Source organism: Pseudophryne corroboree, unplaced genomic scaffold (assembly GCF_028390025.1).
Source record: "Pseudophryne corroboree isolate aPseCor3 unplaced genomic scaffold, aPseCor3.hap2 scaffold_490, whole genome shotgun sequence".
In the NCBI taxonomy this organism is placed as follows: Eukaryota; Metazoa; Chordata; class Amphibia; order Anura; family Myobatrachidae; genus Pseudophryne; species Pseudophryne corroboree.
In genome coordinates this window covers 143,874-168,366 of record NW_026970098.1, presented here as the reverse complement: position 1 = coordinate 168,366, position 24,493 = coordinate 143,874, and the positions used below count along the sequence as shown (strand labels likewise).

Below are 24,493 nucleotides of genomic sequence, written 5' to 3'. Positions count from 1 at the left end.
TTGACACCAGGAAACATTAACGCCACTGCATCCTTGCTGCTTTCTCATGTGGAAGTCTGTTTAATGTGAAAACAAGGTGATATCTAATTAGCACACAGGTAAGGAATTAAGAAAATCTTTATTTAAGGGTGAAGATGTTTCTCACAAAATCGTTGCCCCAATGCATCATTGAAATTCAAGCTGGAAAGATGATTTTAATATATCACTTGTACATTTTGTATTGCTCTTCTGGTGACAATGTAGTTTGTTTTTGTCAATTACCATTTTAATAATCGGGTAAAGAAAATTAAGTGGATTTTTGAAAGAAAACAATACTGTCAATATACTATTAAAACATATTAAAATGGTAAAAGTTATTGTACTTTAAGTAAAAATAAAAGAGAAAAAATATCAATCCCAGTTTTGGATTACTTTAATTAACAAAAAAAAATGCATATAGCAGAGGATAGTTTCAATCTGCCTACCTCTGGGTTATGAACCCAGCATGCTTTCATTACAGTACTCTGCTGCACATGTAAGTGCAAGAGATCTTGAAGCACTCACTCATCATGGGAAAGTAACAATGTGTTTCTTCGTTGGTTGATGGAAGAAACATCTTACAAAAACTCTCCAGATTATTGACTTTTAAAAGTTTTTCAGGAAACGTTCTAGATGAATGCTTATTAGCCTTTGTCAGTATGGACTTTTGCAAAGTGTCTCTGTGGCGCAATTGGTTAGTGTGATTGGTTATTAACCAAAGGGTTGGTGGTTCAATCCCACCCAGGGATGTAATTGACCTTGTTATCAGATTTTGGTGATCTTTAAGTAGACAAGTCAAAATTTCAAAAACCCCTGTTATGGTGTAGGGTACCTGGCCTTCTCTGATGTAATCAGAGTTAGATTTGATTCAGTGATTTTATAAAAACAGCTAGGAAGCACAATTTAGCAGTGGTTTGCAGAGAAAAAGAAATATGCTGGCAAAAAAATCCAATTGAGTGATTAAACAGCTCTTCATTTTCTGGCTTTATTTTTATGCTAACAAATTTGTTCTCTGAAAAGTGTCCACAAAGCCAAGTATCTGATTAACATCTTTGTAGGGATGGTTTTTCACCTATTACTAAATTAAACTTGCTTCATTGGAAAGGCAGCAAGATGCATCCTCATTTCAATATCTACTGAAATAATACAGGTTGACACCAGGAAACATTAACGCCACTGCATCCTTGCCGATGATAACCTCAAGTTGGGTCATTCGGTGCTGCAGAGTCGTACGCACTCTTCCACCCGTTCAAGAGCTTTGGTATAACCCCATGGTTCTTAATGTGACCCCAGCATCCTCTAGGTCGTATGAGAAAATAGGATTTTAATACCTACCGGTAAATCCTTTTCTCTTAGTCTGTAGAGGATGCTGGGCACCCGTCCCAGTCCATACTGTGTCTGCAGTTATTACTTGTGGTTATACACATGTTGTGTTATGGTTCTGGTCAGCTTTTTGCTGCAATTGTTCATGCCGTTGGCTTGTGTTCTGTTGAATGCCACGTTCTGCGGCATGCTTAAGGTGTGAGCTGGTAAGATGCTCACCTTAGTTTAACAATAAATCCTTTCCTCGAAATGTCCGTCTCCCTGGGCACAGTTCCTATAACTGGAGTCTGGAGGAGGGGCATAGAGGGAGGAGCCAGTTCACACCCTTTGATAGTCTTAAAGTGCCCATGTCTCTTGCGGATCCCGTCTATACCCCATGGTTCTTAATGTGACCCCAGCATCCTCTACGGACTAAGAGAAAAGGATGCCCTTGCGCACTATCCTGACTTCTCCTCCCGTCTGCTTACTTTGTGCCTTCCAACGCACAATGCGAACTACAGGTGGTGCTGCAGGGCCCACACCCTTTTACTTGCCTTACAGAACAGCTCTGGAGCTGTTACAGTGCCCAGCTGCTGCAAGAAATCAGCTTGAATGCTTCAGGGGATGGGGCATGGCCAACATGAGCCCCACACCAAAGGAGGGTGGGGGTGTTTAATGAGAACTAGGGGTCATCCAAGCACTGCAAAAGGCCGCCATGCCCTGCACGCCCCTTTTCTCTTTTCATATGCAGATGAGGGTTCCAGCCAACTTTGGCCCACTGCTTGGATAACATCACTGTATGCAAATCCGTCTGCTGCAGACCTTCCCCCAGGAATGCTTGTACTAGATGTTGCATATGGTTTGATATTTGATGGTGCTTCAGTATTAGGCAGCCTTCCGCCCTCCCATGTTCATCTGAAAAGATGTGGTCTCCCTGCAGTTGTTGTCCCCAGACGAGAGTTCCCTTGTGCTTCCTCAGTTGAATCTCCTTAACTTGACGGGGGAGGGGCTGCCAGAGCAGACACCCTCCCCAGCCCTATCCCAACTCATATTTATTTTGCATATGAGATTTCTTGATCATGAAGATTGTTCTCACAGGGTGAGGTTCATCCATTATATTTTAAAATAGGAAGGTACAAATTACATATTTGAATTGCATTTATGTGCTGGATTCAAATGTCCCCCCCCCCCTTCCATTCTCAATTGTGCCCGTCAGCAGCTATTCTAAGGTTGCTGCCAATGGGTGTGACACATTAATTTCTTCTGTGGGGTACACTGGACTCCACAAGGATTCACATTGGGGTGTAGAGTAGGATCTTGATCTGAGGCACCAACCGGCTCAAAGCTTTTGACTGTTCCCAAGATGCTCAGTGCATTCTCCTCTATAACCCCGCTTCCATGAACAGGGAGCTCAGTTTGTAGTTGGTGCCTTCAGTAGCAGGCCACTTAACAGGGGCCTGCCTCAGGCAGCCTATTCTTAGCTATAAATTTTGACAAGAAAAGAAGAACTTGTTTTATGAGAATCTACAAGGGCTGCAGCAGGCTAGGTCTAATAGACATCTTTACTGCAGCTTCATCACTCCCAGCGACGCTGTATACTCCCGTGCCCTGGTTGCTGGGTCACTGCAGCGGAGGCTCCGGTTTCATCCTAAGGTCAGTCACACACACACCACCCTTCCGGATCACGAGGCCGCTGTTGAAGGGGAGCGTGGCCGTAGGGGGTGGACCGTGTGCGCACTGGCGTGGACACTGATTACTGGGCAGCCGCTCCACTAGCCACCAGGTACAGTTAAGGAGCACAGGTCTGGGGGTTTTTCTCCTATATTAACCCAATTTTGTACTGCCCGCAGCGCATTGTGATAGGTAATAGGGCCTGATTCAGGTTGGATTGCAATCACAATAAGCGATCCAACTGCAAAAATTGCTAAGAGCATACGCATGTGCCTGCATTTTCTGCGGCACCCCGCAGAGAATGCGATCGCCTCTGCCTGTCAATCGGGGCGGGGGGGGGGGGATAGGTGGGTCAGCAACACTCCATTTCCAAGTGAGGGATGGAGCGGTGCGGGTGCAAGGCTTCAAAATGGGGTCTGCAATGGAGGAGACACAGGGGGCGTGGTCACAGCGGCTGTATGACATCACATTCAGCCGCTGTGATCACAAAAATGGTGGCGGCTTCCTGCGCGCACATACAGTCTGCACCAGCAGGAGGCTACACCATTTTTTATGATCACGCTGAACTGCAGTGCGACTGCAATTACAGCATGGTCAAGAAGGGAGGCGTCATGCTGGGTGGCCATGCCTTTTCACTGTGCAGGAGCCAGCACCGCTCACACACTAGTCCCCGGGTGCAGTCCCCAACCCCCGGGACACCCGGAGCAACAAAATGTAGATTCAGGCCACCAGGCCACGTCCCTACCTATGAAACCATGCCTCCTTTTTACCATTGCGCTGCTTATCTGCGCGCACTGCATTACAATCTCCCTCGCCACCTCTCTGGGTGTCACCAGTAATAGTGACACCTCTGCCATGCTTGTAGCAGCTGGTCCTAAGATCTACGCCTCAAGCCCTGAGTGTTTGCCCTTGTGACTTGTTGATCATCATAGCGAAGCAGATGCTTACAGAAAACTGCAGGGGCTTAGATTGAAAATAAAAAAATTGATGGGTATAAGGTAGAGAGGAGCGGGTTCGGTTCTCCGAGAACCGAATTCCCCACGAACTCCACGTGGTTTACACTGGTCCGAGGCAGGCTCGGTTGTTCCCGCCTGACTCGGAAAACCTGAACAAGGGAAAATGTCATCATCCCGCTGTCGGATTCTCGCGAGATTCGGATTCCATATAAAGAGCTGCGCGTTGCCGCCATTTTTACTCGTGCATTGAAGAGAGAGCGGAATGGACGTGGCTATGTTCTCTCAGTGGAAATCTCAATAGCAGTGCTTAGTATCAGTGGTTACTTATTGCTGCTCAGTAATACTAGTAGTGTGTCTCTCCTGCTCAGTGTCAGTTCTCAGTAGTATCCTCATCAGTGCTCAGATCACTGCTCATTGTCTTGTGCTGCATTGTGGTGCTCAGCATACTACAGTACATTACTAATAGTCCAGTGCTGCATCTTGCTGCTCAGTGTCAGTTCTAGTATCCTCATCAGTGCTCACTATCACTGTTCATTGCATTTTGGTTTTCTGTATACTACAGTAACATAGTATTATAGTAACATATAGTAACATAGTTTTTGAGGTTGAATAGAGGCAAATTGCCCATCGTGTTCAACCTGTTTTAAGTTGTGATGATTCTACATACTTGCTGAATAATGTTTTATGACTAGTTAGCTACTATAACTCATGTTACCCCCGGATTAACCATGTTGATATTTTAAGTATTATAACCTTGGATAGCTTTTTCATTCAGAAATGTATCCATTCCTTTTTTAAATCCAATTACAGAGTCCGCCATTACCACCTTCCCTGGCAGGGAATTCCACATCCTGATTGCCCTAACAGTGAAGATCATAGTATCTCACCTGGCAGGTAAGTAGGAGTTGGGCTAGAGCTGTGGAGGATTGCTGCTCGGGCACCCCCTGTCAAGTGAAGGAGATCCAACTGAGGCAGCACAAGGGAACTCTCGAAAGAAGAACAAGGCTAGAGGAAGATCTGAGACAAAGAAATCTGACTTTTACCAGAGCTGACCAGAGGAAAGCACAAACACAGTCCCCCACTACCACAAATAATGCAGTCGAGTTTCCCACATTTGGGGAAATCACAGGGGTCAGCATACCCAGAATGCAATGAATGAACCTCACCCTGGGAGAACAATCTTCATGACCATGGTATCTCCTATGCAAAATAAGTATGATTTGGGATAGGGCTGGGGAGGGCCGCTGCTCAGGCACATCTCTGTCAAGTAAAGGAGATTCAACTGAGGCAGCACAAGGGAACTCTCATCTGGGGACAACAACTGCAGGGAGAACACATATTTTCAGATGAAAATCTTGGTCATGCTCTGGTTTCTCTTCAGAACGAACAAATCTTTCGCCTTTTACTAAAGATTTCCGTGGAGAGGAGCAAAACTGAGTTTTACCTCAATTTTTGCATGCCCCATCTTTTTGGGGTTTCTTTTATCGGTTTAAAGATAGAATGAGTGTGCTTTAATGAAAGCTCATTTGCATAGAAATTACAGTAAATGTTTGTTTCTTTTCAAACAGAACTTTCTTGACCATGCTACTTGCTTGAAAGATCTGGGAGCACATGGAATACAGTACAAACCATGCTTATAGCAAGGAGAAGCCAGGTGAGAAATCTGCTTTCTTTCAAATTGGGCGCTCACTTTGATCTGAATGAGGACTGCTGGCATGGCACTCAGGCGACAGGTGGAATCTTGGTCATGCTCTGGTTTCTCTTCAGAATGAACAAATCTTTCGCCTTTTATTAAAGATTATCCGTGGAGAGGAGCAAAACTGAGTTTTATCTCAATTTTTGCATGCCCCATATTATTGGGGTTTCTTTTATCAGTTTAAAGACAGAACGAGTGAGCTTTCTTGTTGGCTTTAATGTAAGTTTATTTGTATAACAATGACAGTAAATGTCTGTTTCTTTTCAAGCAGAACTTTCTTGACCATACTAATTGCTTGAAAGATCTGGGAGCACATGGAAAAGAGTACAAACCATGCTTATAGCAAGGGGAAGCCTGGTGAGAAATCTGCTTTCTTTCTTTCATATTGGGTGCTCACTTTGAGCTGAATGAGGACTGCTGGCATGGCACTCAGGCGACAGGTGGAATCTTGGTCATGCTCTGGTTTCTCTTCAGAACGAACAAATCTTTCGCCTTTTACTAAAGATTTCCGTGGAGAGGAGCAAAACTGAGTTTTATCTAAATTTTTGCATGCCCCATATAATTGGGGTTTCTTTTATCTGTTTAAAGACAGAACGAGTGTGCTTTCTTGTTAGCTTTAATGTAAGTTGCCATAGATGCAGTGAAACACGCGTGTAGGGCACGGCGTGTCCTCGTGTATTTGACTCATGTGAAATGTTATAAAACAAAAATATATGATTATGATGTTAGCTGTTAGTCTCCACTAATAGGGAATAGAAGCTGAGCTATAAGAAAGGAATACACTAGATATGATGTCACTTAGCAATTACAATGTCTAAAGTGCATACAGATAGCTACTAATAACTCTTGATAAGAAAGTATATCAGTGTGGGTATATTTATATGATGGGATATTGGGACTAGTGAATATATATCACTCCTGCTGTCCAGATTGGCAATAACCAGACAATTATGATAAGAGTAGAGATGTCACATGGGCTGCTATAGATATTAATTTAATGCTGTATGTGTCATTTGTTACAAATGGATACATTTTCTATGAGTCAGCCTAGCAGCTGCATGTTCTAACAGAACACTATCCTCACACAGAATCTGCTAACCTTGAGATAACTAAATGACAGTGTGTAACAGTCTCTTTACTATAAGACTGTTACAAAGTAATATATATATTTGAAGTCAGTCTAGCAGCTGTGTGTTCCAGCAGTTTATAAGACAAAGAAAATCTCCTATTGTGGAATCTAGACACATGGGACTGCTGGCCTGTGTCATACTATTTCTATGTAATACCAGTAACATGTATATAACTGTTACATAATTGTTACAAATGGATAAATCTTTGAGTCAGCCTAGCAGCTGCATGTCCTAACAGGACACCATAAATCCTTTACAGTGTAACAAATTGATTGGTAACACTTAAAGGCTGGAGAGCAGTTATATGCCTTACTAGCATACTCAATATACCACATTATTACACCAGTTACCACGATTATTGACAGCGCATTTGATATATTATATTACCCTCACACTGAGTCTGTTTACCTTTAGATAACTAAGTGACCGAATATGTAACAGTTTCTCTATCATAAGACTGTTACAAAGTGAGATAGATATATTTGGAAGTCAGTCAAACAGCTGTGTGTTTCAGCGGTTTATAAGAAAATTCCTCATTGTGGAATCTGGACCACTAAGGGTTATTATATATATAGCACATGGAATTGCCACATCTCCCTATATGATAATTTCATTACACTGTAACATAATAAGAATTAACTCTTTAACAGTGTAAATAGAGAGTAATGAATCTCTGACACATGGAATATATTATTTCTTAGATGAATTGGATAAACCATTATGACAGACACTTTGCTTCCTAATAAGAATTGAGGTGGCTATACCTCTAAGGAAAGCATTATTGCCTACGCCTAGATCAGATTAAATAAGATCTGGCTGAATATATGAAGGAAGGTTGCTATTTATATGAGAATTGGAATTGCTATATTCCTTAAGGCATCCCCACCGATTGATATATGTTGTCAATTAAGTATATCTGAACGGCTATATCTGGACCAGATTTAATAAGATCTGGCTGATTATATGAAGGAGGGCTGCTATTTATATTGGAATTGCCATATTCCTTAAGGCAACCGCACCTGTTGGTATATCTCGCCAATTAACTATATCTAAACAGCTAAATTAAAGCTATTCATCATTTTTTTAGTTTGGATATTAATAAATATGATCTTTCCATGATGCATAGAGATTTCCCTATCAAGTGATTCCTTATCCGATATAGAAAGCTATCCCCCTATGGTATTGAATTTAGGAATATAGTCTTAGGGGACACAGAGAAATAAGTGATCCCCATCTACCTAAGCACCCCACAAATTGGAGGTTAGCTTACCGGTTATACTCAATCACCCCCACAAATTCGCCAATGGGGATGGCTTCCCGGGAGGTAACCCCTATTGAGTGAAGGGAGTATATAGGATACGACCCAGTGGTACCTGACGACATAGATACTAACAGCTATTTAATAACATTACGCTAGAAAGTGATTATTAGCAACATATATATCTATATAAACAACCCCGCCAGGGTTGTGCCTTCAAAAATAATCACACACGGACACGCTTTTTAAACCTTTTTTTCACATCTCTTTATTCTTCTTATGCACATGTATGTTAGTTCTGTGATTTTAACCTTTATGTTTCACTGCAGTTTGGGATAATAATATTAATATTTATCCAATTTTAATACATACTTAATAAAGGTTATATTTTATGATTCATTCATTCTGTCCAGTGCGTCAACAGTGCAGATTTCTTCTTGTTTTTTCTCCCAAATTCTATAACAATGACAGTAAATGTTGTTACTTTTCAAACAGAACTTTCTTGACCATGCTACTTGCTTGAAAGATCTGGGAGCACATGGAAAACAGTACAAACCATGCAGTATCACAAGAGCCTTTATTTGATCTTTCATGAAGATAGAGCAGAATTGAGGACACGTCAACAATTTCTGCCGAAGGTGGTTCATCTTTCCACATGGTGCCTTTGGCCACTGACACCTTCGTTGAGTCAAAGTCTCTGGCTGTGGTCAGAACTTTGAAAATTTATGTCACCAGAACGGTTCAGATTAGGAAAACAGAGGCTCTGTTTGTCCTGTATGCTCCCAACAGGATTGGGTGTCCTGCTTCCATGTAGACCATTATGCGCTGGATCTGTGGTAAGATTCAGCATGCTCATTCCACGGCAGGATTGCCGTTACTGAAATAGGTGAAGACCCATTCTACTAGAAAGGTGGGTTCATCCTGGGCAGCTGGTCGGGGAGTCTCGGCATTGCAATTTTGCCGAGCAGCTATTTAGTAAACACTTTTGCTAAGTTTTACAAGTTTGATACCTTGGCTGATGATAACCTCAAGTTGGGTCATTCGGTGCTGCAGAGTCGTACGCACTCTCCCACCCGTTCAAGAGCTTTGGTATAACCCCATGGTTCTTAATGTGACCCCAGCATCCTCTAGGTCGTATGAGAAAATAGGATTTTAATACCTACCGGTAAATCCTTTTCTCTTAGTCCGTAGAGGATGCTGGGCACCCGTCCCAGTCCATACTGTGTCTGCAGTTATTACTTGTGGTTATACACATGTTGTGTTATGGTTCTGGTCAGCTTTTTGCTGCAATTGTTCATGCCGTTGGCTTGTGTTCTGTTGAATGCCACGTTCTGCGGCATGCTTAAGGTGTGAGCTGGTAAGATGCTCACCTTAGTTTAACAATAAATCCTTTCCTCGAAATGTCCGTCTCCCTGGGCTCAGTTCCTATAACTGGAGTCTGGAGGAGGGGCATAGAGGGAGGAGCCAGTTCACACCCTTTGAAAGTCTTAAAGTGCCCATGTCTCTTGCGGATCCCGTCTATACCCCATGGTTCTTAATGTGACCCCAGCATCCTCTACGGACTAAGAGAAAAGGATGCCCTTGCGCACTATCCTGACTTCTCCTCCCGTCTGCTTACTTTGTGCCTTCCAACGCACAATGCGAACTACAGGTGGTGCTGCAGGGCCCACACCCTTTTACTTGCCTTACAGAACAGCTCTGGAGCTGTTACAGTGCCCAGCTGCTGCAAGAAATCAGCTTGAATGCTTCAGGGGATGGGGCATGGCCAACATGAGCCCCACACCAAAGGAGGGTGGGGGTGTTTAATGCGAACTAGGGGTCATCCAAGCACCGCAAAAGGCCGCCATGCCCTGCATGCCCCTTTTCTCTTTTCATATGCAGATGAGGGTTCCAGCCAACTTTGGTCCACTGCTTGGATGACATCACCGTATGCAAATCCGTCTTCTGCAGACCTTCCCCCTGGAATGCTTGTACTAGTTGTTGCATATGGTTTGATATTTGATGGTGCTTCAATATTAGGCAGCCTTCCACCCTCCCATGTTCATCTGAACAGATGTGGTCTCCCTGCAGTTGTTGTCCCCAGACGAGAGTTCCCTTGTGCGTCCTCAGTTGAATCTCCTTAACTTGACGGGGGAGGGGCTGCCCGAGCAGCCACCCTCCCCAGCCCTATCCCAACTCATACTTATTTTGCATATGAGATCTCTTGATCATGAAGATTGTTCTCACAGGGTGAGGTTCATCCATTATATTTTAAAATAGGAAGGTACAAATTACATATTTGAATTGCATCTATGTGCTGGATTCAAATGTCCCCCCCCCCCCCTTCCTTTCTCAATTGTGCCCGTCAGCAGCTATTCTAAGGTTGCTGCCAATGGGTGTGACACATTAATTTCTTCTGTGGGGTACACTGGACTCCACAAGGATTCACATTCGGGTGTAGAGTAGGATCTTGATCTGAGGCACCAACCGGCTCAAAGCTTTTGACTGTTCCCAAGATGCTCAGTGCATTCTCCTCTATAACCCCGCTTCCATGAACAGGGAGCTCAGTTTGTAGTTGGTGCCTTCAGTAGCAGGCCTCTTAACAGGGGCCTGCCTCAAGCAGCCTATTCTTAGCTATTAATTTTGACAAGAAAAGAAGAACTTGTTTTATGAGAATCTACAAGGGCTGCAGCAGGCTAGGTCTAATAGACATCTTTACTGCAGCTTCATCACTCCCAGCGGCGCTGTATACTCCCGTGCCCTGGTTGCTGGGTCACTGCAGCGGAGGCTCCAGTTTCTTCCTAAGGTCAGTCACACACACACCGCCCTTCCGGATCACGAGGCCGCTGATGAAGGGGAGCGTGGCCGTAGGGGGTGGACCGTGTGCGCACTGGCGTGGACACTGATTACTGGGCAGCCGCTCCACTAGCCACCAGGTACAGTTAAGGAGCACAGGTCTGGGAGTTTTACTCCTATATTAACCCAATTTTGTACTGCCCGCAGCGCATTGTGATAGGTAATAGGGCCTGATTCAGGTTGGATTGCAATCACAATAAGCGATCCAACTGCAAAAATTGCTAAGAGCATACGCATGTGCCTGCATTTTCTGCGGCACCCCGCAGAGAATGCGATCGCCTCTGCCTGTCAATCGGGGCGGGGGGGGGGGGGAAAGGGGGGTCAGCAACACTCCATTTCCAAGTCAGGGATGGAGCGGTGCGGGGGCAAGGCTTCAAAATGGGGTCTGCAACGGAGGAGACACAGGGGGCGTGGTCACAGCGGCTGTATGACATCACATTCAGCCGCTGTGATCACAAAAATGGTGGCGGCTTCCTGCGCGCACATACAGTCTGCACCAGCAGGAGGCTACACCATTTTATATGATCACGCTGAACTGCAGTGCGACTGCAATTACAGCATGGTCAAGAATGGAGGCGTCATGCTCGGTGGCCATGCACTGTCACTGTGCAGGAGCCAGCACCGCACACACACTAGTCCCCGGGTGCAGCCCCCAACCCCCGGGACACCCGGAGCAACAAAATGTAGATTCAGGCCACCAGGCCACGCCCCTACCTATGAAACCATGCCTCCTTTTTACCATTGCACTGCTTATCTGCGCGCACTGCATTACAATCTCCCTCGCCACCTCTCTGGGTGTCACCAGTGATAGTGACACCTCTGCCATGCTTGTAGCAGCTGGTCCTAAGATCTACGCCTCAAGCCCTGAGTGTTTGCCCTTGTGACTTGTTGATCATCATAGCGAAGCAGATGCTTACAGAAAACTGCAGGGGCTTAGATTGAAAATAAAAAAATTGATGGGTATAAGGTAGAGAGGAGCGGGTTCGGTTCTCCGAGAACCGAATTCCCGACGAACTCCACGTGGTTTACACTGGTCCGAGGCAGGCTCGGTTGTTCCCGCCTGACTCGGAAAACCTGAACAAGGGAAAATGTCATCATCCCGCTGTCGGATTCTCGCGAGATTCGGATTCCATATAAAGAGCTGCGCGTTGCCGCCATTTTTACTCGTGCATTGAAGAGAGAGCGGAGAGGACGTGGCTATGTTCTCTCAGTGGAAATCTCAATATCAGTGCTCAGTATCAGTGGTTACTTATTGCTGCTCAGTAATACTAGTAGTGTGTCTCTCCTGCTCAGTGTCAGTTCTCAGTAGTATCCTCATCAGTGCTCAGTATCACTGCTCATTGTCTTGTGCTGCATTGTGGTGCTCAGCATACTACAGTACATTACTAATAGTCCAGTGCTGCATCGTGCTGCTCAGTGTCAGTTCTAGTATCCTCATCAGTGCTCACTATCACTGCTCATTTCATTGTGGTGTTCTGTATACTACAGTAACATAGTAATATAGTAACATATAGTAACATAGTTTTTGAGGTTGAATAGAGGCAAATTGCCCATCGTGTTCAACCTGTTTTAAGTTGTGATGATTCTACATACTTGCTGAATAATGTTTTATGACTAGTTAACTACTATAACTCATGTTACCCCCGGATTAACCATGTTGATATTTTAAGTATTATAACCTTGGATAGCTTTTTCATTCAGAAATGTATCCATTCCTTTTTTAAATCCAATTACAGAGTCCGCCATTACCACCTTCCCTGGCAGGGAATTCCACATCCTGATTGCCCTAACAGTGAAGATCATAGTATCTCACCTGGCAGGTAAGTAGGAGTTGGGCTAGAGCTGTGGAGGATTGCTGCTCGGGCACCCCCTGTCAAGTGAAGGAGATCCAACTGAGGCAGCACAAGGGAACTCTCGAAAGAAGAACAAGGCTAGAGGAAGATCTGAGACAAAGAAATCTGACTTTTACCAGAGCTGACCAGAGGAAAGCACAAACACAGTCCCCCACTACCACAAATAATGCAGTCGAGTTTCCCACATTTGGGGAAATCACAGGGGTCAGCATACCCAGAGTGCAATGAATGAACCTCACCCTGGGAAAACAATCTTCATGACCATGGTATCTCCTATGCAAAATAAGTATGATTTGGGATAGGGCTGGGGAGGGCCGCTGCTCAGGCACATCTCTGTCAAGTAAAGGAGATTCAACTGAGGCAACACAAGGGAACTCTCATCTGGGGACAACAACTGCAGGGAGAACACATATTTTCAGATGAACATGGGAGGGCAGAAGGCTGCCTAATACTGAAGCACCCCCAAACAACAAACCAAATGCAACTACTAGTGCAAGCATTCCTGGGGGAAGGCCTGCAGCAGATGGATTTGCATATGGTGATGTCATCCAAGCAGTGGGTCAAAGTTGGCTTCAACCCTCGTCTGCATATGAAAATAAAAATGGGGTGTGCAGGGCATGGCGGCCTTTTGCGGCGCTTGGATGACCCCTAGTTCGCATTAAACACCTCCACCTTCCTTCGGTGTGGGGCTCATGTTGGCTATGCCCCAGCCCCTGAAGCATTCAAGCTGATTTCTTGCAGCAGCTGGGCACTGTAACAGCTCCAGAGCTGCTCTGTAAAGCAAGTAAAAGGGTGTGGGCCCTGCAGCACTACCTGTAGTTTGCATTGTGCTTTGGAAGGCACAAAGTAAGCAGACGGGAGAAGTCAGGATAGTGCACAAGGGCATAGAAGGGAGCGGCTCAAGAAAAGAGAAGTGGAAACAGACAGCAAACTAGGCTGGAGAGAGACCTGAGACAAAGAGATCTGAATTATACGAGAGCCGACCAGAGGAAACACAAATTATGTAATCAAGTGTCCCACATTTGGGGAAATCGTAGGAGCAGCACACCCAGAGTGCATTGGGTGAGCCTTGCCCTGGGAGAAGCACCTTCCTGATCATAGTATCTCACCTGGCAGGTAAGTAGGAGTTGGGCTAGAGCTGGGGAGGGTCGCTGTTCGGGCACCCCCCTGTCAAGTGAAGGAGCTCCAACTGAGGCAGCACAAGGAAACTCTCGAAAAAAGAACAAGGCTAGAGGAAGATCTGAGACAAAGAAATCTGACTTTTACCAGAGCTGACCAGAGGAAAGCACAAACACAGTCCCCCACTACCACAAATAATGCAGTCGAGTTTCCCCACATTTGGGGAAATCACAGGGGTCAACATACCCAGAATGCAATGAATGAACCTCACCCTGGGAGAACAATCTTCATGACAATGGTATCTCCTATGCAAAATAAGTATGATTTGGGATAGGGCTGGGGAGGGCCGCTGCTCAGGCACATCTCTGTCAAGTAAAGGAGATTCAACTGAGGCAGCACAAGGGAACTCTCATCTGGGGACAACAACTGCAGGGAGAACACATATTTTCAGATGAACATGGGAGAGCAGAAGGCTGCCTAATACTGAAGCACCCCCAAACAACAAACCAAATGCAACAACTAGTACAAGCATTCCTGGGAAAAGGTCTGCAGAAGACGGATTTGCATACGATGATGTCATCCAAGCAGTGGGCCAAAGTTGGCTGGAACCCTCATCTGCATATGAAAAGAGAAAAGGGGTATGCAGGGCATGGCGGCCTTTTGCGGCGCTTGGATGACCCTTAGTTCGCATTAAACACCTCCACCCTCCGTCGGTGTGGGGCTCATGTTGGCTATGCCCCAGCCCCTGAAGCATTCAAGCTGATTTCTTGCAGCAGCTGGGCACTGTAACAGCTCCAGAGCTGCTCTGAAAGGCAAGTAAAAGGGTGTGGGCCCTGCAGCACTACCTGTAGTTTGCATTGTGCGTTGGAAGGCACAAAGTAAGCAGACAGGAGAAGTCAGGAGAGTGCACAAGGGCATAGAAGGCAGCGGCTCAAGAAAAGAGAAGTAGAAACAGACAGCAAACTAGGCTGGAGAGAGACCTGAGACAAAGAGATCTGAATTATACGAGAGCCGACCAGGGGAAACACAAATTATGCAGTCAAGTTTCCCACATTTGGGGAAATCGCAGGAGCAGCACACCCAGAGTGCAATGGGTGAGCCTTGCCCTGGGAGAAGCACCTTCATGATCATAGTATCTCACCTGGCAGGTATGTAGGAGTTGGGCTAGAGCTGGGGAGGGTCGCTGCTTGGGTACCCCCCTGTCAAGTGAAGGAGATCAAACTGAGGCAGCACAATGGAACTCTCGAAAGAAGAACAAGGCTAGAGGAAGATCTGAGACAAAGAAATCTGACTTTTACCAGAGCTGACCAGAGGAAAACACAAACACAGTCCCCCACTACCACAAATAATGCAGTTGAGTTTCCCACATTTGGGGAAATCACAGGGGTCAGCATACCCAGAATGCAATGAATGAACCTCACCCTGGGAGAACAATCTTTATGACCATGGTATCTCCTATGCAAAATAAGTATGATTTGGGAAAGGGCTGGGGAGGGCCGCTGCTCAGGCACATCTCTGTCAAGTAAAGGAGATTCAACTGAGGCAGCACAAAGGAACTCTCATCTGGGGACAACAACTGCCGGGAGAACACATATTTTCAGATGAACATGGGAGGGCAGAAGGCTGCCTAATACTGAAGCACCCCCAAACAACAAACCAAATGCAACAACTAGTTCAAGCATTCCTGGGGGAAGGTCTGCAGAAGACGGATTTGCATACAGTGATGTCATCCAAGCAGTGGGCCAAAGTTGGCTGGAACCCTCATCTGCATATGAAAAGAGAAAAGGGGTATGCAGGGCATGGCGGCCTTTTGCGGCGCTTGGATGACCCTTAGTTCGCATTAAACACCCCCACCCTCCTTCGGTGTGGGGCTCATGTTGGCCATGCCCCAGCCCCTGAAGCATTCAAGCTGATTTCTTTCAGCAGCTTGGCACTGTAACAGCTCCAGAGCTGCTCTGTAAGGCAAGTAAAAGGGTGTGGGCCCTGCAGCACTACCTGTAGTTTGCATTGTGCATCGGAAGGCACAAAGTAAGCAGACAGGAGGAGAAGTCAGGATAGTGCACAAGGGTGTAGAAGGGAGGGGCTCAAGAAAAAAGAAGTGGAAACAGACAGCAAACTAGGCTGGAGAGAGACCTGAGACAAAGAGATCTGAATTATATGAGAGCCGACTAGGGGAAACACAAATTATGCAGTCAAGTTTCCCACATTTGGGGAAATCGCAGGGGCAGCACACCCAGAGTGCAATGGGTGAGCCTTGCCCTGGGAGAAGCAACTTCATGATCATAGTATCTAACCTGGCAGGTAAGTAGGAGTTGGGCTAGAGCTGGGGAGGGTCGCTGCTCGGGCACCCCCCTGTCAAGTGAAGGAGATCCAACTGAGGCAGCACAAGGGAACTCTTGAAAGAAGAACAAGGCTAGAGGAAGATCTGAGACAAAGAAATCTGACTTTTACCAGAGCTGACCAGAGGAAAGCACAAACACAGTCCCCCACTACCACAAATAATGCAGTTGAGTTTCCCACATTTGGGGAAATCACAGAGGTCAGCATACCCAGAATGCAATGAATGAACCTAACCCTGGGAGAACAATCTTCATGACCATGTTATCTCCTATGCAAAATAAGTATGATTTGGGATAGGGCTGGGGAGGGCCGCTGCTCAGGCACATCTCTGTCAAGTAAAGGAGATTCAACTGAGGCAGCACAAGGGAACTCTCATCTGGGGACAACAACTGCAGGGAGAACACATATTTTCAGATGAACATGGGAGGGCAGAAGGCTGCCTAATACTGAAGCACCCCCAAACAACAAACCAAATGCAACAACTAGTGCAAGCATTCCTGGGGGAAGGCCTGCCGCAGATGGATTTGCATATGGTGATGTCATCCAAGCAGTGGGTCAAAGTTGGCTTCAACCCTCGTCTGCATATGAAAAGAGAAAAGGGGCATGCAGGGCATGGCGGCCTTTTGCGGCGCTTGGCTGACCCCTAGTTTGCATTAAACACCTCCACCCTCCGTCGGTGTGGGGCTCTTGTTGGCTATGCCCCAGCACCTGAAGCATTCAAGCTGATTTCTTGCTGCAGCTGGGCACTGTAACAGCTCCAGAGCTGCTCTGTAAGGCAAGGTAAAAGGGTGTGGGCCCTGCAGCACTACCTGTAGTTTGCATTGTGCGTTGGAAGGCACAAAGTAAGCAGACAGGAGAAGTCAGGAGAGTGCACAAGGGCATAGAAGGCAGCGGCTCAAGAAAAGAGAAGTGGAAACAGACAGCAAACTAGGCTGGAGAGAGACCTGAGACAAAGAGATCTGAATTACACCAGGTCCGTCATTATATTATATATACCTACAGTAGTTATATATATTTTTTTTTATATCATTAATTATCATCTCTATACTAGCAGACGCAGTACGGTAGTCCACGGCTGTGGCTATCTCTGTGTCATCAGTGCTCGTCCATAATTGTATACCTACCTACCTGTGGTGGAAGTTTTTTTCTATCTTCTTCATACTAGTAGTTTAGCAGTCTGCTGACAGTGTCCACCAGGTCCGTCATTATATTATATATACCTACAGTAGTTATATATATTTTTTTTTTATATCATTAATTATCATCTCTATACTAGCAGACGCAGTACGGTAGTCCACGGCTGTAGCTACCTCTGTGTCGTCAGTCACTCGTCATCCATAAGTATACTAGTATCCATCCATCTCCATTGTTTACCTGAGGTGCCTTTTAGTTGTGCCTATTAAAATATGGAGAACAAAAATGTTGAGGTTCCAAAAATAGGGAAAGATCAAGATCCACTTCCACCTCGTGCTGAAGCTGCTGCCACTAGTCATGGCCGAGACGATGAAATTCCATCAACGTCGTCTGCCAAGGCCGATGCCCAATGTCATAGTACAGAGCATGTAAAATCCAAAACACAAAAGATCAGTAAAAAAAGGACTCAAAAATCTAAATAAAAATCGTCGGAGGAGAAGCGTAAACTTGCCAATATGCCATTTACCACACGGAGTGGCAAGGAACGGCTGAGGCCCTGGCCTATGTTCATGGCTAGTGGTTCAGCTTCACATGAGGATGGAAGCACTCAGCCTCTCGCTAGAAAAATGAAAAGACTTAAGCTGGCAAAAGCACAGCAAAGAACTGTGCGTTCTTCAAAATCACAAATCCACAAGGAGAGTCCAATTGTGTCGGTTGCGATGCCTGACCTTCCCAACACTGGACGTGAAGAGCATGCACCTTCCACCATTTGCACGCCCCCTGCAAGTGCTGGAAGGAGCACCCGCAGTCCAGTTCCTGATAGTCAGATTGAAGATGTCAGTGTTGAAGTACACCAGGATGAGGAGGATATGGGTGTTGCTGGCGCTGGGGAGGAAATTGACAAGGAGGATTCTGATGGTGAGGTGGTTTGTTTAAGTCAGGCACCCGGCGAGACACCTGTTGTCCGTGGGAGGAATATGGCCATTGACATGCCTGGTGAAAATACCAAAAAAATCAGCTCTTCGGTGTGGAAGTATTTCAACAGAAATGCGGACAACAGGTGTCAAGCCGTGTGTTGCCTTTGTCAAGCTGTAATAAGTAGGGGTAAGGACGTTAACCACCTCGGAACATCCTCCCTTATACGTCACCTGCAGCGCATTCATCATAAGTCAGTGACAAGTTCAAAAACTTTGGGCGACAGCGGAAGCAGTCCACTGACCAGTAAATCCCTTCCTCTTGTAACCAAGCTCACGCAAACCACCCCACCAACTCCCTCAGTGTCAATTTCCTCCTTCCCCAGGAATGCCAATAGTCCTGCAGGCCATGTCACTGACAATTCTGACGAGTTCTCTCCTGCCTGGGATTCCTCCGATGCATCCTTGAGTGTAACGCCTACTGCTGCTGGCGCTGCTGTTGTTGCTGCTGGGAGTCGATGGTCATCCCAGAGGGGAAGTCGTAAGACCACTTTTACTACTTCCACCAAGCAATTGACTGTCCAACAGTCTTTTGCAAGGAAGATGAAATATCACAGCAGTCATCCTGCTGCAAAGCGGATAACTGAGGCCTTGGCATCCTGGGCAGTGAGAAACGTGGTTCCGGTATCCATCATTACTTCAGAGCCAACTATAGACTTGATTGAGGTACTGTGTCCCCGGTACCAAATACCATCTAGGTTCCATTTCTCTAGGCAGGCGATACCGAAAATGTACACAGACCTCAGAAAAAGACTCACCAGTGTCCTAAAAAATGCAGTTGTACCCAATGTCCACTTAACCACGGACATGTGGACAAGTGGAGCAGGGCAGACTCAGGACTATATGACTGTGACAGCCCACTGGGTAGATGTATTGACTCCCGCCGCAAGAACAGCAGCGGCGGCACCAGTAGCAGCATCTCGCAAACGCCAACTCTTTCCTAGGCAGGCTACGCTTTGTATCACCGCTTTCCAGAATACGCACACAGCTGAAAACCTCTTACGGCAACTAAGGAAGATCATCACAGAATGGCTTACCCCAATTGGACTCTCCTGTGGATTTGTGGCATCGGACAACGCCAGCAATATTGTGCGTGCATTATATCTGGGCAAATTCCAGCACGTCCCATGTTTTGCACATACCTTGAATTTGGTGGTGCAGAATTATTTAAAAAACGACAGGGGCGTGCAAGAGATGCTGTCGGTGGCCACAAGAATTGCGGGACACTTTCGGCGTACAGGCACCACGTACAGAAGACTGGAGCAACACCAAAAACGCCTGAACCTGCCCTGCCATCATCTGAAGCAAGAAGTGGTAACGAGGTGGAATTCAACCCTCTATATGCTTCAGAGGATGGAGGAGCAGCAAAAGGCCATTCAAGCCTATACATCTGACCACGATATAGGAGGTGGAATGCACCTGTCTCAAGCGCAGTGGAGAATGATTTCAACGTTGTGCAAGGTTCTGCAACCTTTTGAACTTGCCACACGTGAAGTCAGTTCAGACACTGCCAGCCTGAGTCAGGTCATTCCCGTCATCAGGCTTTTGCAGAAGAAGCTGGAGACATTGAAGGAGGAGCTAAGACAGAGCGATTCCGCTAGGCATGTGGGACTTGTGGATGGAGCCCTTCATTCGCTTAACCAGGATTCACGGGTGGTCAATCTGTTGAAATCAGAGCACTACATTTTGGCCACCGTGCTCGATCCTAGATTTAAAACCTACGTTGTATCTCTCTTTCCGGCAGACACAAGTCTGCAGGGGTTCAAAGACCTGCTGGTGAGAAAATTATCAAGTCAAGCGGAACTTGATCGGTCAACAGCTCCTCCTTCACATTCTCCCGCAATTGGGGGTGCGAGGAAAAGGCTCAGAATTCCGAGCCCACCCGCTGGCGGTGATGCAGGGCAGTCTGGAGCGACTGCTGATGCTGACATCTGGTCCGGACTGAAGGACCTGCCAACGATTACGGACATGTCGTCTACTGTCACTGCATATGATTCTCTCACCATTGAAAGAATGGTGGAGGATTATATGAGTGACCGCATCCAAGTAGGCACGTCAGACAGTCCGTACGTATACTGGCAGGAAAAAGAGGCAATTTGGAGGCCCTTGCACAAACTGGCTTTATTCTACCTAAGTTGCCCTCCCACAAGTGTGTACTCCGAAAGAGTGTTTAGTGCCGCCGCTCACCTTGTCAGCAATCGGCGTACGAGGTTACTTCCAGAAAATGTGGAGAAGATGATGTTCATTAAAATGAATTATAATCAATTTCTCCGTGGAGACATTGACCAGCAGCAATTGCCTCCACAAAGTATACAGGGAGCTGAGATGGTGGATTCCAGTGGGGACGAATTGATAATCTGTGAGGAGGGGGATGTACACGGTGATGAATCGGAGGATGATGAGGTGGACATCTTGCCTCTATAGAGCCAGTTTGTGCAAGGAGAGATTAATTGCTTCTTTTTTGGTGGGGGTCCAAACCAACCCGTCATTTCAGTCACAGTCGTGTGGCAGACCCTGTCACTGAAATGATGGGTTGGTTAAAGTGTGCATGTCCTGTTTATACAACATAAGGGTGGGTGGGAGGGCCCAAGGCAATTCCACCTTGCACCTCTTTTTTCTTTTATTTTTCTTTGCGTCATGTGCTGTTTGGGGAGTGTTTTTTGGAAGGGCCATCCTGCGTGACACTGCAGTGCCACTCCTAGATGGGCCAGGTGTTTGTGTCGGCCACTTGGGTCGCTGAGCTTAGTCACACAGCTACCTCATTGCGCCTCTTTTTTTCTTTGCGTCATGTGCTGTTTGGGGAGTGTTTTTTGGAAGGGCCATCCTGCGTGACACTGCAGTGACACTCCTAGATGGGCCAGGTGTTTGTGTCGTCCACTTGGGTCGCTGAGCTTAGTCACACAGCTACCTCATTGCGCCTCTTTTTTTCTTTGCGTCATGTGCTGTTTGGGGAGTGTTTTTTGGAAGGGCCATCCTGCGTGACACTGCAGTGCCACTCCTAGATGGGCCAGGTGTTTGTGTCGGCCACTTGGGTCGCTGAGCTTAGTCACACAGCTACCTCATTGCGCCTCTTTTTTTCTTTGCGTCATGTGCTATTTGGGGAGTGTTTTTTGGAAGGGCCATCATGCGTGACACTGCAGTGCCACTCCTAGATGGGCCAGGTGTTTGTGTCGGCCACTTGGGTCACTGAGCTTAGTCATCCAGCGACCTCGGTGCAAATTTTAGGACTAAAAATAATATTGTGAGGTGTGAGGTGTTAAGAATAGACTGAAAATGAGTGGAAATTATGGTTATTGAGGTTAATAATACTTTGGGATCAAAATGACTCCCAAATTCTATGATTTAAGCTGTTTTTTAGGGTTTTTTGAAAAAAACACCCGAATCCAAAACACACCCGAATCCGACAAAAAAAATTCGGTGAGGTTTAGCCAAAACGCGTTCGAACCCAAAACACGGCCGCGGAACCGAACCCAAAACCAAAACACAAAACCCGAAAAATTTCCGGTGCACATCTCTAGTGGCCATGCCATGTCACTGTGCAGGAGCCAGCACCGCTCACACACTAGTCCCCGGTGCAGCCCCCAACCCCCGGGACACCCGGAGCAACAAAATGTAGATTCAGGCCACCAGGCCACGCCCCTACCTATGAAACCATGCCTCCTTTTTACCATTGCGCTGCTTATCTGCGCGCACTGCATTACAATCTCCCTCGCCACCTCTCTGGGTGTCACCAGTGATAGTGACACCTCTGCCATGCTTGTAGCAGCTGGTCCTAAGATCTACGCCTCAAGCCCTGAGTGTTTGCCCTTGTGACTTGTTGATCATCATAGCAAAGCAGATGCTTACAGAAAACTGCAGGGGCTTAGATTGAAAATAAAAAAAATTGATGGGTATAAGGTAGAGAGGAGCGGGTTCGGTTCTCCGAGAACCGAATTCCCCACGAACTCCACGTGGTTTACACTGGTACGAGGCAGGCTCGGTTGTTCCCGCCTGACTCGGAAAACCTGAACAAGGGAAAATGTCATCATCCCGCTGTCGGATTCTCGCGAGATTCGGATTCCATATAAAGAGCTGCGCGTTGCCGCCATTTTTACTCGTGCATTGAAGAGAGAGCGGAGAGGACGTGGCTATGTTCTCTCAGTGGAAATCTCAATATCAGTGCTCAGTATCAGTGGATACTTATTGCTGCTCAGTAATACTAGTAGTGTGTCTCTCCTGCTCAGTGTCAGTTCTCAGTAGTATCCTCATCAGTGCTCAGTATCACTGCTCATTGTCTTGTGCTGCATTGTTGTGCTCAGCATACTACAGTACATTACTAATAGTCCAGTGCTGCATCTTGCTGCTCAGTGTCAGTTCTAGTATCCTCATCAGTGCTCACTATCACTGCTCATTGCATTGTGGTGTTCTGTATACTACAGTAACATAGTAATATAGTAACATATAGTAACATAGTTTTTGAGGTTGAATAGAGGCAAATTGCCCATCGTGTTCAACCTGTTTTAAGTTGTGATGATTCTACATACTTGCTGAATAATGTTTTATGACTAGTTAGCTACTACAACTCATGCTACCCCCGGATTAACCATGTTGATATTTTAAGTATTATAACCTTGGATAGCTTTTTCATTCAGAAATGTATCCATTCCTTTTTTAAATCCAATTACAGAGTCCGCCATTACCACCTTCCCTGGCAGGGAATTCCACATCCTGATTGCCCTAACAGTGAAGATCATAGTATCTCTCCTGGCAGGTAAGTAGGAGTTGGGCCAGAGCTGTGGAGGATTGCTGCTCGGGCACCCCCTGTCAAGTGAAGGAGATCCAACTGAGGCAGCACAAGGGAACTCTCGAAAGAAGAACAAGGCTAGAGGAAGATCTGAGACAAAGAAATCTGACTTTTACCAGAGCTGACCAGAGGAAAGCACAAACACAGTCCCCCACTACCACAAATAATGCAGTCGAGTTTCCCACATTTGGGGAAATCACAGGGGTCAGCATACCCAGAATGCAATGAATGAACCTCACCCTGGGAGAACAATCTTCATGACCATGGTATCGCCTATGCAAAATAAGTATGATTTGGGATAGGGCTGGGGAGGGCCGCTGCTCAGGCACATCTCTGTCAAGTAAAGGAGATTCAACTGAGGCAGCACAAGGGAACTCTCATCTGGAGACAACAACTGCAGGGAGAACACATATTTTCAGATGAACATGGGAGGGCAGAAGGCTGCCTAATACTGAAGCACCCCCAAACAACAAACCAAATGCAACAACTAGTACAAGCATTCCTGGGGGAAGTTCTGCAGAAGATGTATTTGCATACGGTGATGTCATCCAAGCAGTGGGCCAAAGTTGGCTGGAACCCTCATCTGCATATGAAAAGAGAAAAGGGGTATGCAGGGCATGGCGGCCTTTTGCGGCGCTTGGATGACCCTTAGTTCGCATTAAACACCCCCACCCTCCTTCGGTGTGGGGCTCATGTTGACAATGCCCCAGCCCCTGAAGCATTCAAGCTGATTTCTTACAGCAGCTTGGCACTGTAACAGCTCCAGAGCTGCTCTGTAAGGCAAGTAAAAGGGTGTGTAGTTTGCATTGTGCATTGGAAGGCACAAAGTAAGCAGACAGGAGGAGAAGTCAGGATAGTGCACAAGGGTATAAAAGGGAGGGGCTCAAGAAAAAAGAAGTGGAAACAGACAGCAAACTAGGCTGGAGAGAGACCTGAGACAAAGAGATCTGAATTATATGAGAGCCGACCAGGGGAAACACAAATTATGCAGTCAAGTTTCCCACATTTGGGGAAATCGCAGGGGCAGCACACCCAGAGTGCAATGGGTAAGCCTTGCCCTGGAAGAAGCACCTTCATGATCATAGTATCTCACCTGGCAGGTAAGTAGGAGTTGGGCTTGAGCTGGGGAGGGTCGCTGCTCGGGCACCCCCCTGTCAAGTGAAGGAGATCCAACTGAGGCAGCACAAGGGAACTCTCGAAAGAAGAACAAGGCTAGAGGAAGATCTGAAACAAAGAAATCTGACTTTTACCAGAGCTGACCAGAGGAAAACACAAACACAGTCCCCCACTACCACAAATAATGCAGTCGAGTTACCCACATTTGGGGAAATCACAGGGGTCAGCATACCCAGAATGCAATGAATGAACCTCACCCTGGGAGAATAATCTTCATGACCATGGTATCTCCTATGCAAAATAAGTAT

The 24,493-nt window shown here is 46.3% G+C and overlaps 12 non-coding genes and 2 pseudogenes across 12 annotated transcripts; 3 read left to right on the top strand and 11 right to left on the bottom strand.

Moving 5' to 3' along the window:
- Nucleotides 1-5,000: 5,000 nt before the first annotated feature.
- On the bottom strand, nt 5,001-5,164 carry LOC135029539 (U1 spliceosomal RNA). The gene has a single exon (XR_010225663.1). It is a non-coding gene; the product is annotated as a U1 spliceosomal RNA (small nuclear RNA).
- A 144-nt stretch (nt 5,165-5,308) lies between these two features.
- Nucleotides 5,309-5,424, top strand: LOC135029636 (U5 spliceosomal RNA). Its single transcript, XR_010225737.1, has one exon. It is a non-coding gene; the product is annotated as a U5 spliceosomal RNA (small nuclear RNA).
- A 270-nt stretch (nt 5,425-5,694) lies between these two features.
- LOC135029677 (U5 spliceosomal RNA) lies at nt 5,695-5,811 on the top strand. Its single transcript, XR_010225778.1, has one exon. It is a non-coding gene; the product is annotated as a U5 spliceosomal RNA (small nuclear RNA).
- Nucleotides 5,812-6,097: 286 nt separating this feature from the next.
- Nucleotides 6,098-6,213, top strand: LOC135029640 (U5 spliceosomal RNA). The gene has a single exon (XR_010225741.1). It is a non-coding gene; the product is annotated as a U5 spliceosomal RNA (small nuclear RNA).
- Nucleotides 6,214-12,845: 6,632 nt separating this feature from the next.
- On the bottom strand, nt 12,846-13,009 carry LOC135029698 (U1 spliceosomal RNA). Its single transcript, XR_010225799.1, has one exon. It is a non-coding gene; the product is annotated as a U1 spliceosomal RNA (small nuclear RNA).
- A 671-nt stretch (nt 13,010-13,680) lies between these two features.
- Nucleotides 13,681-13,843, bottom strand: LOC135029620 (U1 spliceosomal RNA). The gene has a single exon (XR_010225725.1). It is a non-coding gene; the product is annotated as a U1 spliceosomal RNA (small nuclear RNA).
- Nucleotides 13,844-13,995: 152 nt separating this feature from the next.
- Nucleotides 13,996-14,160, bottom strand: LOC135029491 (U1 spliceosomal RNA). Its single transcript, XR_010225618.1, has one exon. It is a non-coding gene; the product is annotated as a U1 spliceosomal RNA (small nuclear RNA).
- A 671-nt stretch (nt 14,161-14,831) lies between these two features.
- Nucleotides 14,832-14,994, bottom strand: LOC135029573 (U1 spliceosomal RNA). The gene has a single exon (XR_010225691.1). It is a non-coding gene; the product is annotated as a U1 spliceosomal RNA (small nuclear RNA).
- Nucleotides 14,995-15,146: 152 nt separating this feature from the next.
- On the bottom strand, nt 15,147-15,310 carry LOC135029695 (U1 spliceosomal RNA). Its single transcript, XR_010225796.1, has one exon. It is a non-coding gene; the product is annotated as a U1 spliceosomal RNA (small nuclear RNA).
- A 702-nt stretch (nt 15,311-16,012) lies between these two features.
- LOC135029615 (U1 spliceosomal RNA) lies at nt 16,013-16,147 on the bottom strand (annotated as a pseudogene).
- Nucleotides 16,148-16,299: 152 nt separating this feature from the next.
- LOC135029501 (U1 spliceosomal RNA) lies at nt 16,300-16,463 on the bottom strand. Its single transcript, XR_010225628.1, has one exon. It is a non-coding gene; the product is annotated as a U1 spliceosomal RNA (small nuclear RNA).
- A 6,732-nt stretch (nt 16,464-23,195) lies between these two features.
- LOC135029713 (U1 spliceosomal RNA) lies at nt 23,196-23,359 on the bottom strand. The gene has a single exon (XR_010225813.1). It is a non-coding gene; the product is annotated as a U1 spliceosomal RNA (small nuclear RNA).
- A 676-nt stretch (nt 23,360-24,035) lies between these two features.
- LOC135029591 (U1 spliceosomal RNA) lies at nt 24,036-24,177 on the bottom strand (annotated as a pseudogene).
- Nucleotides 24,178-24,329: 152 nt separating this feature from the next.
- Nucleotides 24,330-24,493, bottom strand: LOC135029509 (U1 spliceosomal RNA). The gene has a single exon (XR_010225636.1). It is a non-coding gene; the product is annotated as a U1 spliceosomal RNA (small nuclear RNA).